This window comes from Staurois parvus, unplaced genomic scaffold, assembly GCF_062004578.1.
Source record: "Staurois parvus isolate SC_StPar_1 unplaced genomic scaffold, SC_StPar_1.0 ptg000131l, whole genome shotgun sequence".
Lineage (NCBI taxonomy): Eukaryota > Metazoa > Chordata > Amphibia > Anura > Ranidae > Staurois > Staurois parvus.
Genome location: NW_028317927.1, coordinates 6807470 through 6821620, shown reverse-complemented (window position 1 = coordinate 6821620; position 14151 = coordinate 6807470).

Sequence of the window (14151 nt, the reverse complement as noted above, 5' to 3'; positions counted from 1 at the left end):
GACCCCCAGGCGGAGCGACAGGTCTCGGGCCCTCAGGCGGAGCGACAGGTCTCAGGCCCCCAGGCGGGGCGGCGGGCGCCGGATCCCCAGGCGGAGCGGCGGGCGCTGGACCCCCAAGCGGAGCAACAGGTCTCGGGCCCCCAGGCGGAGCGGCGGGCACCGAGACACCAGGCACGACAGTGGGCTCCGAGTCAACTGGTATGACCGCAGGCACTGGGTCAGACATTGGATGGTCTGGCTGGACAGCGGGCATCGGGTCACCAGGCATCAGGTCATTTGGCTCGACAGCGGGCACCGCGTCATCTGGCAAGGCAGTGGGCTCCGAGTCAACTGGCATGACCGCGGGCACCGGGGCAGACATTGAATCGTCTGGCTGGACAGCGGGCATCGGGTCACCAGGCATCAGGTCATTTGGCTCGACCGCGGGCACCGCGTCATCTGGCAAGGCAGTGGGCTCCGAGTCAACTGGTATGACCGCGGGCACTGGGTTAGACATTGGATCGTCTGACTGGACAGCGGGCATCGGGTCACCAGGCATCAAGTCATTTGGCTCGACAGCGAGCACCGCATCATCTGGCAAGGCAGTGGGCTCCGAGTCAACTGGCATGACCGCGGGCACCGGGGCAGACATTGAATCGTCTGGCTGGACAGCGGGCATCGGGTCACCAGGCATCAGGTCATTTGGCTCGACAGCGGGCACCGCGTCATCTGGCAAGGCAGTGGTCTCCGAGTCAACAGGCACGACAGTGGGCACCGGGTCATCAGGTACCGGATTGTCTGGCTCGACAGCGGGCATCGGGTCATCAGGTATGACAGCGGACACTAGGTCACCAGGCATCAGGTCATTTGGCTTGCCAGCGGGCACCGCGTCATCTGGCAAGGCAGTGGGCACCGAGTCACCAGGTACGACAGCGGGCTCTGAGTCAATTGGCACGACAGCGGGCACCGGATCAGGTACCGGATCATCTGGATCAACAGCGGGCATCGAGTCAACTGGCCTAATAGGATCGTCAGGCTGGATCAGTTCATCATGCTGGGTAGAGGCATTAGGCCGAGTAGAGGCTTCAGGCCGAGTAGAGGCATCAGGCCGAGTAGAGGCATCAGGCCGAGTAGAGGCTTCAGGCCGAAGAGAGGCTTCAGGCCGAAGAGAGGCATCAGGCCGAGTAGAGGCTTCAGGCCGAGTAGAGGCTTCAGGCTGAGGAGAGGCTTCAGGCCGCGTAGAGGCTTCAGGCCGAGTAGAGGCATCAGGCCGAGTAGAGGCATCAGGCCGAGTAGAGGCTTCAGGCCGAGTAGAGGCATCAGGCCGAGTAGAGGCTTCAGGCTGAAGAGAGGCATCAGGCCGAGTACAGGCATCAGGCCGAGTAGAGGCATCAGGCCGAGTAGAGGCTTCAGGCTGAGGAGAGGCTTCAGGCCGAGTAGAGGCTTCAGGCCGCGTAGAGGCTTCAGGCCGAGTAGAGGCATCAGGCTGCGTACAGGCATCAGTCTGAACCACGGAAGGCAGGCTCACCGGTTTGGATACTGGCAGGATGGTATTGGTTGGAAAGAATTTTCGCTTTTTTCTGGTTTTAACTACTGGAGCACTGCAAGTAAACGCAGGTCTGCAAACGAATGGAGCAGCTGGAGACAGAGAAGAACTGGAGGATGGAACAGGAGAGGGAGCAGTTGCTACAGAGGGCTTTTTTACAGGGTTAAAGGCAGGATAGGTGCAGCGAGTGGGAACAGGGTACTGACATGCGGTAGATAGCCAAGTATACTGGGCTGTAACTGGAGGAGCTGGTGGGAATACAGGAGTAGAGTTAGAAGCAGGACTGGGTTTTTGTAAGCTGACTGAGGCTGGGTGCAACAAATCTGTCCATGTCTGCAGTAGGGGTTGAACAAAGCTGAGCTTACACAAAGTCTGTCTGGTCAATGACTGCACTGCGTTTATACAATCTCTCAGTGTCTGTGGTGAACATGTAGAATAACGCTCCAGAAAGTAACCCACATCATCCTCTAATAACCACACCAGGGACTCTACCTGGTCTGCACTAAATGGTGGCAAAAATTCATCCCTGCATTCGGGGGAACCAGATGAAACCAACTCTGCACAAACCTCAATCAATGGCTGCACCTCAGAGAACTCTGTGCCCTGATCTACTAGAACATGAGCGAGCCGTATACATTCTAGCAATTCATCCCGGGTATACTCCTTCAGAGTTTGATAAGCATACTCCCTGTCATCAAACACTAGCAGATATAAATATTCAACCTCATCAAGATCCATCCTTCCCATCAACAAGCCAAGATGGCTTCCCTGTGCAGCCACTTCTGGTCAGGATTGGCCTTGGTGTAATGTCAGGGCTCCCAGGTATGACCAGAGGTGTGTGACTGAAGCAGGGAAACGCAGACCTCAGATATGTTATAAACAATATAATTTATTAACACTAACAGTACAAACATAAACGCAGTGCAATACTAAAACATAATACGGTGCAAACAAACCAAACCAAACCACCCACAGATAACAGTATATACAAGCAAGCGTCGTCAGGCAGGCCGGGTCAATATCAATTGGGCAGGTAGGTACAGGGGGAGCAAGCGGAGAATGGTCGGGGTCACAGGCCAGGTTCAGCAGGTAGCAAGCAGCATAGTACAGAGGGTCAGGCAGAGGGATGGTCCGGGTCACAAGCCAGGGATCAGAACAGGTAGCAAGCAGCGTAGTACAGAGGGTCAGACAGAGGGATGGTCAGGGTCACAAGCCAGGATCAGAGCAGGAGAAGTCAGCAAAGGAACAGAAACAGGATGCAGGACAGATACAGGGCCCAGGACAAACACAACACCAAGGCAGAGTCTGCAAGTCTGGCCATCCCTTAAATACACCAGTATCATCTGTTCCAGGTGTTAGCTGGCTGAAAGGTTGAGTCTCTGATTGCTGGGAGCACCCGCTGGCCAGCCCTGGTACTGCAGATCAAAAGGCAGGTGAGTCCCACCATTGCTGGCCAGTCCATTCCTAACAGGTATGCAATCATCTCACTCAGGAATGCATGTGATGCTAAAAATAAAGACATTTATAAAACAGAAGACATTTCTCAGCTGGTAATCATGGGTAATAGGTGTGTTTTTCCTGTAGTGTTTTGTGTTCACATGGAAATCTTTACTACAGTCTTTTATAGCACAGTTACTGCTAACCTTCCAGTCTGATAGCAACAATCTATTCATACTAGTGTACTTTGCTTTAAACACATTTCATTACGGGACAGTCGGAGCAATGGCCAATTAACCACATTGTTTGTGGGGCTGCTGAATGGTTGATAAATACTGTATGCTGCATTTTCTGTACATTTGATTTGTGTTAGTAAGGCAGTGCAAATTATACTGGATTGCCAAACTGTGAATCTCACCTGTCCAAAAACATTTCTAAGGTAAAAACAATGCTGAAGTGAAATATAAGTCTTCAAAGTGCTCTCTATGCCCTGGATTAGCTCAGTTTGGATTATAGAACCAGACTGTACGTAGTGCTACTCCCAAAGGAGCAGCTGATAGATTTGGGTTCTCTTTCTTTGGCCCTAATCAGAGCTCCACTCCTGCTGACACCAGCAAAATACCCTGGACAAGGAGTCTCCCAGCAGTCACACTAAATATAATACACACCAGCTGTGATACAAAAATGACAAGGTTGTATTAGTAGCAATAAAATAGTAACGCAATGCAACAGTTTAGAGGTTAACCGATAGACACAATGAATCAACACAGTGACAATGCAATACAGTCAAATACCCTTTAAAGTGTGGCTGCCTATGTCCTGCAGAACCAAACGCATAAACAATAGCCCTATGAATGGGAAATCGCACCCCAAGTGAGACAAGTATGAATAGCAAGAGGTCAAACTGGCTAGCTCACTTATAGGCTCTCAGTCAGGAGAGTCTATGTTTAAGCCTGAAAAAAATCTGTTAGACCATTTGCACATCAGTATTGCTAAATGGATAGACCTTGAGTAAAACAGGTTGGTTCTTCTGCCGGCTTAGTTGGGGCCCTTATGCTGGCACGCAATACATGCTGCTGTTTTTTTAAGATGGGGAAAGAACAGGATAGTTCCTTTCAAGAGGGAATGTTGCTGGCACAGTTCACTTTAAGATATAAAAAACTGTTATCAAGGGTTACTTTAAGCTATAGAGTTGTTGGCAAGAGTCACTTCAAGATATAGAGTTGTTGGTATGAGTCACTTTAAGGGGGTGGAATTGTGGATGTGATTAATTTTAAAAGGCGAGTTTAAACTTAAGCAGCAAAAGCACCCTGTTTAAGTGGCATGGGCCTAATTTGATTCAGCCACATAGAAAAGATTCTGCCCAGCAGGGAGAAAAGGGTTAACTCAGTTCAGCAACCTGTGGGCAATGACTACAATGGCAGACAAAGAATGGCAGCTTGCAGCAATAAAGGGCAGTGGAATATCTGTCTCTAATAACTGTTCAATGTTGAAGAATATTTATAACCTTGACAAGCCTGGCTGGCAACAAGAACTAAACATAACTGGCAGCAATGATGAGTGGTCAGCAACCTTCTCACCCAGTCCTTCTGCAACAATCCAGAAAAGTGAAGGTTGTCCTGCAGTGGGGGGCCCCCTTTAACTGAAGATGTGGCTGTGGAGGTTGTGATTCATGCACTCCTGCAACAGAAAGGTCTCCCCAGAACAACCCTCTACACATGGTGTTTGGCTTAACAGTCTCCTTCTCAGCTTCCCCAGCTACAGTTGCAAGAAAAAGTATGTGAACCCCTTGGGATTACGTGGAGTTTTGCATGAATTGGGCATAAAATGTGCTCTGAACTTCATCTAAGTCACAACAATAGAAGAACACAGTCTGCTGAACATAATACTACACAAACATTAGATGTTGCCATGGTTTAATTGCACATAACATGTAAACATTCACAGTGCAGGGAGGAAAAAGTATGTGAGGCCCTAGCTTAATGACTTCTCCCAGAGCTAATTGGAGCCAGGAGTGAGCCAACCTTGACTCCAATCAGTGTGATGATATTGGATGTGTTGCTGACAGCTGTCCTGCCCTTAAAAAACACACACCTGTTTTGGGTTTACTGGTTTCAAGAAGCACTGTCTGATGTGAACCATGCCTCGCAGAAAAAAGCTCTCAGAAGACCTACGATCAAGAATTGTTGACTTGCATGAAGCTGGAAAGGGTTACAAAAGTATCTCCAAAAGCCTTGATGTTCATGTGTCCACGGTAAGACAGACTGTCTACAAATGGTGAAAGTTTAGCACTGTTGCTACTCTCCCTAGGGATGGTCGTCCTGTAAAAATGACTGCAAGAGCACAGCGCAGAATGCTGCATGAGGTAAAGAAGAATCCCAGAGTGTCAGCTAAAGACCTACAGAAATCTCTGGCACATGCTAACATTTTTGTTGACACATCTACAATAAGGAAAACATTAAACAAGAATGGAGTACATGGGGGGACACCACGGAGGAAGCCATTGCTGTCCAAAAAGAATATTGCAGCACATTTGAAGTTTGCAAAAGAGCACCTGGATGTTCCACTGCACTACTGGCAAATTATACTGTGGACAGATGAAACCAAGATTGAGTTGTTTGGGAAGAACACACAACACTATGTGTGGAGAAAAAAAGGCACAGCACACCAACATCAAAACCTCATCCCCTCTGTAAAACATGGCGGAGGGAGCATCATGGTTTGGGGCTGCTTTGCTGCCTCAGGGCCTGGACGGATTGTTGTCATTGATGGGAAAATGAATTCCAGAGTTTATCAAGACATTTTGCAGGAAAACGTACGACCATCTGTCCGCCAACTGAAGCTCCGCAGTGGATGGGTGATGCAACAGGACAATGACCCAAAGCATACAAGTAATTCAACAAAACAATGGCTGCAACAGCACAGAATACGCCTTCTGGAGTGGCCCAGTCAGAGTCCTGACCTCAACCCGATTGAAATGCTGTGGCATGACCTTAAGAGAGAGATTCACACCAAACATCCCAAGAATATTGCTACACTGAAACAGTTTTGTGAAGAGGAGTGGTCCAAAAATACTCCAGATCGTTGTGCAGGTCTAATCTGCAACTACAGGAAACGTTTGGTTGAGGTTATTGCTGCCAAAGGAGGGTCAACCTTATTAAGTCCAAAGGTTCACATACTTTTTCCTCCCTGCACTGTGAATGTTTACATGTTATGTACAATTAAACCATGGCAACATCTAATGTTTGTGTAGTATTATGTTCAGCAGACTGTGTTCTTCTATTGTTGTGACTTAGATGACGTTCAGAGCACATTTTATGCCCAATTCATGCAAAACTCCACGTAATCCCAAGGGGTTCACATACTTTTTCTTGCAACTGTATACTGTTGGCTCCGGCTAAATCGGTCCGGAGCAACGTGGCTCAGCACTAACTCTCACACACTCATTTCATCTGTGACATCTCTCTAGTTCTTCTTGTGTCTTCCTGGGCTTTTCCTTTTATATCCTCCTACCCCTTGGTGATTGCTCATGGGCTTTGTGGTTCAACTTAAGCTTTACTGTGAGGAAAGTTCTGCTTTCAGCCTACAACTCTCGAAAACCTCTGAATACCTGTGTTGAGTGCTGAATACTGCCATCTTGAGGATAAATAAAATTATTCATTATCAGTAACAATGCATAGTGTTACATGTACATGGGACTTTGACCCCTACCCAAACTAAAGCTGGCTTTAAAATTTGGACCGGACACATTGGAAAACATTAGTCAATCATCAGCTGTAGCTGCTGATCAGTGTGTTCTGACAGCAGAGAGGCCCACTGTCAGCATACAATGTTTCGGCAGGTGAGATTCCTCCATCCATCTCGCTTGTATGAATAAAGGAATGTGTTCTCTTCTTTTCAATCAGCCTCCTGGCTGAACAAAAGAAAAGAGCCATCTATGGCCAGCTTTAGATTAAGCCTTGCATCTCATGTTGATAAAGTCGCTCCCTGTCTTTCAACAGTCAAATGTCAGACATTCAATGGCACTCTACGCTTTGACAATTGGGGAATCCTACAGATCTTGAAGTGTCATTTTTTTCACAGAATCATTTTTTGTTGAAAGTAAAAGTATACAGAACAGAACACAGTTCTATGAGGCACAAAAAAAGATAAATGTACAAAGAAACAGTCCAATAGGGGTACACAGAGGATCACATAGTAGACATGTTTGTATAGAGACACCATATTTTCAGGTTAAAGCAGCAATAGTGTACCATAGAGAAGCACTGCTGGCTCCTGCATTATTACAGGACACAGTAGTGATGTAGAGGCCAGTGGGTAGAACTACTTCCTAACAAGTTCATTTAATTCATATTCTATGCTAAATGAGATTCTGATTTGAACTTGTGTGGCCAGCTTTAGGCTCAATGTACCCTACATGCAGCTGTGTTGAGCTCTGCTCTGCATTTCAAAGGAAGAAATTAAAGAGAGCACATAGAGAACATAAAGTGTTTGGAATGGCTGTCTCTAAACACCTGTTTGTGTGAAATCTCAGCCATACCTGTGAAGAGCAGCAGTAACATAATTACTCTCCAATGTACTATTTGTTCCCAATCTGGTTTGCTTACAGTTCTACAGGCTATTTCATGCAGTGTGAAATGTTCAGTTTTAGGCCTCAAGCACACTGGACATTTTTATAGCTGCTCCTAGGGGCGTCTGGCATTTTTTTTCTGCCCCTGCATGTCAGCCTATATGTTCATGTACACATAAACTTTTAGAGGAATTTAGAGGTAGGCAATAAAACCCACTGCCAGTGTTTTCAGGAGTTTTGGCAGAAAAAAATGCTTGACTCATCTAAACGTGCGTTAATGCTAGACGCAATTGGCACTTGAGCGTTAATTCATTTCAAAGGCCAGAAAAAATTATTTATTCTGGCCAATGAAATGAATTATTGCCCAAACGCTTGACACAGCTAACATGCCTAAAGGCTTCTAGGAGAGTTAAGAAAAAATGTCCTGTGTCCATGAGGCCTACTGGTTGCCATACATGAAATGTATAGCCATACAAAGCTGTGGTTATTTCCATATACAATGTTAAATGGTAGAAAAATTATGGAAATATTTCTGCAAACAGCACACAGATAGAAAAAATCATATTTTTGTAGAACAGGGGAGGGATAGAACTGACAATTTTTTTTGCTGTTTGTATCTTCCTGTCCTGGTGTCACAGGAACAGCGTGTTCCAGTGTCACAAATAGAAAGAAATGTTAACAACTTCCCACTCTATCCAAAACTAAAAAAAAATGTTTGGCTGTATTGAACTTTTATTCGAATTTGCTATTTATTACATATATTACTAAAATAAGGAGTTGGACATATATTTTATTTTAGCTTAGAAGGTGGCAAAAGTATTTGGCATATAGTGTATAAAGGGGAAATTTGTTACCTCGATCAGCAGATATGACAGCAACTATGCTGCTCTGTTATAAAACTACACCAGCTTCAGTAATTCTTGAGCACTTAGGATGGGGGATGAAGAGCTAGGCACCCATGTAATGAATTTTCTTTCGGGCTATGGGTTACATATAGTAACATACAGGGGGAGAGGTGGGTAGTAAAACCTCACTAACTGTCATGTTTACAATTAAAACATAATCTATCACTGGACCTTGTGCCTTTCTTCCATATCGCCGTTAAGAGACTGTATTGAATTTTCCACACATACTCTTAGTGATGACGAATTTGTCAGCATTCAGAGCAAAGAAGTGTTTTCTACTTTGAAGCTCATATCTTTGTCATAAATAACTTTGTGAAAGGATAGAGAGAACTTTCTGACCCCTCTTTATCTGTGTTCCACTTTGAGGTTGACATCATTGCTGGGAAATGCATGGAATTTGTTGTAAAGCAGCTAAGGGAAATCTTGCTAATTTGATTTACAGCTCTGATGGTGGGGAGTAGTTTAACAAGTACTAACTGTAAGCTTCAAAATGAAGGGGAATCACAGGTGCACTTTACAAACCTCTAAGAATCTTGAGATGAAAAATTTAAGTTATGTTAGATAGCACCATAATAGTAGGACATAAGTTTAAAAACATTCCGTAAAAGGAAAACCAGGGAGATTTAACAACTATAACAAAGTCATTATGTAGGAACATAACTACAGATAGTTTAGTCTGTTCAGTGAAGTTAACTCATAAATATTTGTGTCACGGTGAGTCATCCATTTTGGATCACATGATTAGTACCTCCCTAGTATTGTTCGGGCCATTTTAACGTCCATCAACTTTTAATTGTCTACTATGATGTGTAAATATTTTGGTGATCTAAAGGTGAAGCTTAGCTAAGACATTACTTAATATGTAGATAGAAGGCTTTTGAGAAATTAAAGCTGTGTTCCTTTATGGTTTTGGCTTCTTTTGCATGTTCTAAATCTTTCTTTTCGTGATGATTCTGTAGGTGAGAGATACAAAGCTTTGCAATAAAGCCTTATATTTAGGACTTATAGACACAAAGCACTTAAAGAAAGCTGACTGTAAGCATTGAATAAATGTAAAAAAAATGGCTAGAGATCACCCACATAAAAAAGTATTTGCTACATTTCTGACTTGATGATGTTTACTTTATTGCTTATGGTTATGCTAAATTAAATATAGGGGTGTCAATTAGAGATGAGCGAATCGAACTTGGCGAAGTGGAATTCGTTTTGAATATTAGGAATCCGAAAATTAGCATACTTCGGATGCGCGAATAGAAATTTTTCCAAAAATGGCGGCGACATGTGTGGCGACGGAGCGGGGATCTCTGGGAAGGCGCGCAGACAAGGCGCGCTGACCCATAATGCATTCATTCATGACATGTGATCGCATTAGCCAATCAGCAGCCAGCCAGCCAGCACTGTGTAATGGTGGAGCTATAAATTGCGGCCATCTTACAATTCTCCATTTGCCTCCGGTCATTCAAGAGAGACAGACCTCTCTGTATTAGGGACAGAGTTAGGGCCACAGATACTTTAGGGGCACAGAATCGTTACTTAGGGACACAGAATTGTTACTCAGGGACACAGAACTGTTACTCAGGGACACAGAACTGTTACTCAGGGACAGACACAGAATTGTTACTGAGGGACACAGAATTGTTACTGAGGGACACAGAATTGTTACTGAGGGACACAGAATTGATACTCAGGGACACAGAACTGTTACTCAGGGACACAGAACTGTTACTCAGGGACACAGAACTGTTACTCAGGGACAGACACAGAATTGTTACTGAGGGACACAGAATTGTTACTGAGGGACACAGAATTGTTACTGAGGGACACAGAATTGTTACTCAGGGACACAGAATTGTTACTCAGGGACACAGAATTGTTACTCAGGGACACAGAACTGTTACTCAGGGACAGACACAGAATTGTTACTGAGGAACACAGAATTGTTACTGAGGGACACAGAATTGTTACTCAGGGACAGACACAGAATTGTTACTGAGGGACACAGAATTGTTACTGAGGGACACAGAATTGTTACTCAGGGACACAGAATTGTTACTCAGGGACAGACACAGAATTGTTACTGAGGGACACAGAATTGTTACTGAGGGACACAGAATTCTTACTGAGGGACACAGAATTGTTACTGAGGGACACAGAATTGTTACTCAGGGACATAGAATTGTTACTCAGGGACACAGAATTGTTACTCAGGGACACAGAACTGTTACTCAGGGACACAGAATTGTTACTCAGGGACAGACACAGAATTGTTACTGAGGGACACAGAATTGTTACTGAGGGACACAGAATTGTTACTCAGGGACAGACACAGAATTGTTACTGAGGGACACAGAATTGTTACTGAGGGACACAGAATTGTTACTCAGGGACACAGAATTGTTACTGAGGGACAAACACAGAATTGTTACTGAGGGACACAGAATTGTTACTGAGGGACACAGAATTGTTACTGAGGGACACAGAATTGTTACTGAGGGACACAGAATTGTTACACAGGGACACAGAACTGTTACTCAGGGACAGACACAGAATTGTTACTGAGGGACACAGAATTGTTATTCAGGGACACAGAATTGTTACTGAGGGACACAGAATTGTTACTCAGGGACACAGAACTGTTACTCAGGGACACAGAACTGTTACTCAGGGACACAGAACTGTTACTCAGGGACAGACACAGAATTGTTACTGAGGGACACAGAATTGTTACTGAGGGACACAGAATTGTTACTCAGGGACAGACACAGAATTGTTACTGAGGGACACAGAATTGTTACTGAGGGACACAGAATTGTTACTCAGGGACAGACACAGAATTGTTACTGAGGGACACAGAATTGTTACTGAGGGACACAGAATTGTCACTCAGGGACACAGAATTGTTACTCAGGGACAGACACAGAATTGTTACTCAGGGACACAGAATTGTTACTCAGGGACAGACACAGAATTGTTACTGAGGGACACAGAATTGTTACTGAGGGACACAGAATTGTTACTGAGGGACACAGAATTGTTACTCAGGGACAGACACAGAATTGTTACTGAGGGACACAGAATTGTTACTGAAGGACACAGAATTGTTACTCAGGGACACAGAATTGTTACTCAGGGACACAGAATTGTTACTCAGGGACACAGAATTGTTCCTCAGGGACAGACACAGAATTGTTACTGAGGGACACAGAATTGTTACTGAGGGACACAGAATTGTTACTGAGGGACACAGAATTGTTACTGAGGGACACAGATTTGTTACTCAGGGACACAGAAGTGTGCACACTCTGCCATGTGCCATGTGCCACTTTCAGGTCTCCTCACACTGCTGGTGGGTTCCATTTTGTCATAGGGTGCTGGCAGATTACGGGCCTCCCATTGCTGCTGCCAGGCCCGTAATTTGCCATGGGCCCCCGTACCGCCTCCTCATGCTGCTGCCAGGTCCAGAGTCTCTCATGGGTCCCTGTACGGCCTCCCATTGCTGCTGTCTCCATCGCCACACTCTGCCATGTGCCACTTTCAGGTCTCCTCACACTGCTGGTGGGTTCCATTTTGTCATAGGGTGCTGGCAGATTACGGGCCTCCCATTGCTGCTGCCAGGCCCGTAATCTGTCATGGGCCCCTGTACCGCCTCCTCATGCTGCTGCCAGGTCCAGAGTGTGTCATGGGTCCCTGTACGGCCTCCCATTGCTGCTGTCTCCATCGCCACACTCTGCCATGTGCCACTTTCAGGTCTCCTCACACTGCTGGTGGGTTCCATTTTGTCATAGGGTGCTGGCAGATTACGGGCCTCCCATTGCTGCTGCCAGGCCCGTAATCTGTCATGGGCCCCTGTACCGCCTCCTCATGCTGCTGCCAGGTCCAGAGTCTCTCATGGGTCCCTGTACGGCCTCCCATTGCTGCTGTCTCCATCGCCACACTCTGCCATGTGCCACTTTCAGGTCTCCTCACACTGCTGGTGGGTTCCATTTTGTCATAGGGTGCTGGCAGATTACCGGCCTCCCATTGCTGCTGCCAGGTCCGTAATCTGTCATGGGCCCCTGTACCGCCTCCTCATGCTGCTGCCAGGCCCGTAATCTGTCATGGGTCCCTGTACGGCCTCCCATTGCTGCTGTCTCCATCGCCACACTCTGCCATGTGCCACTTTCAGGTCTCCTCACACTGCTGGTGGGTTCCATTTTGTCATAGGGTGCTGGCAGATTACGGGCCTCCCATTGCTGCTGCCAGGCCCGTAATCTGTCATGGGCCCCTGTACCGCCTCCTCATGCTGCTGCCAGGTCCAGAGTCTCTCATGGGTCCCTGTACGGCCTCCCATTGCTGCTGTCTCCATCGCCACACTCTGCCATGTGCCACTTTCAGGTCTCCTCACACTGCTGGTGGGTTCCATTTTGTCATAGGGTGCTGGCAGATTACGGGCCTCCCATTGCTGCTGCCAGGCCCGTAATCTGTCATGGGCCCCTGTACCGCCTCCTCATGCTGCTGCCAGGTCCAGAGTCTCTCATGGGTCCCTGTACGGCCTCCCATTGCTGCTGTCTCCATCGCCACACTCTGCCATGTGCCATTTTCAGGTCTCCTCACACTGCTGGTGGGTTCCATTTTGTCATAGGGTGCTGGCAGATTACGGGCCTCCCATTGCTGCTGCCAGGCCCGTAATCTGTCATGGGCCCCTGTACCGCCTCCTCATGCTGCTGCCAGGCCCGTAATCTGTCATGGGTCCCTGTACGGCCTCCCATTGCTGCTGTCTCCATCGCCACACTCTGCCATGTGCCACTTTCAGGTCTCCTCACACTGCTGGTGGGTTCCATTTTGTCATAGGGTGCTGGCAGATTACGGGCCTCCCATTGCTGCTGCCAGGCCCGTAATCTGCCATGGGCCCCCATACCGCCTCCTCATGCTGCTGCCAGGTCCAGAGTCTCTCATGGGTCCCTGTACGGCCTCCCATTGCTGCTGTCTCCATCGCCACACTCTGCCATGTGCGACTTTCAGGTCTCCTCACACTGCTGGTGGGTTCCATTTTGTCATAGGGTGCTGGCAGATTACGGGCCTCCCATTGCTGCTGCCAGGTCCGTAATCTGTCATGGGCCCCTGTACCGCCTCCTCATGCTGCTGCCAGGCCCGTAATCTGTCATGGGTCCCTGTACGGCCTCCCATTGCTGCTGTCTCCATCGCCACACTCTGCCATGTGCCACTTTCAGGTCTCCTCACACTGCTGGTGGGTTCCATTTTGTCATAGGGTGCTGGCAGATTACGGGCCTCCCATTGCTGCTGCCAGGCCCGTAATCTGTCATGGGCCCCTGTACCGCCTCCTCATGCTGCTGCCAGGTCCAGAGTCTCTCATGGGTCCCTGTACGGCCTCCCATTGCTGCTGTCTCCATCGCCACACTCTGCCATGTGCCACTTTCAGGTCTCCTCACACTGCTGGTGGGTTCCATTTTGTCATAGGGTGCTGGCAGATTACGGGCCTCCCATTGCTGCTGCCAGGCCCGTAATCTGTCATGGGCCCCTGTACCGCCTCCTCATGCTGCTGCCAGGTCCAGAGTCTCTCATGGGTCCCTGTACGGCCTCCCATTGCTGCTGTCTCCATCGCCACACTCTGCCATGTGCCACTTTCAGGTCTCCTCACACTGCTGGTGGGTTCCATTTTGTCATAGGGTGCTGGCAGATTACGGGCCTCCCATTGCTGCTGCCAGGCCCGTAAT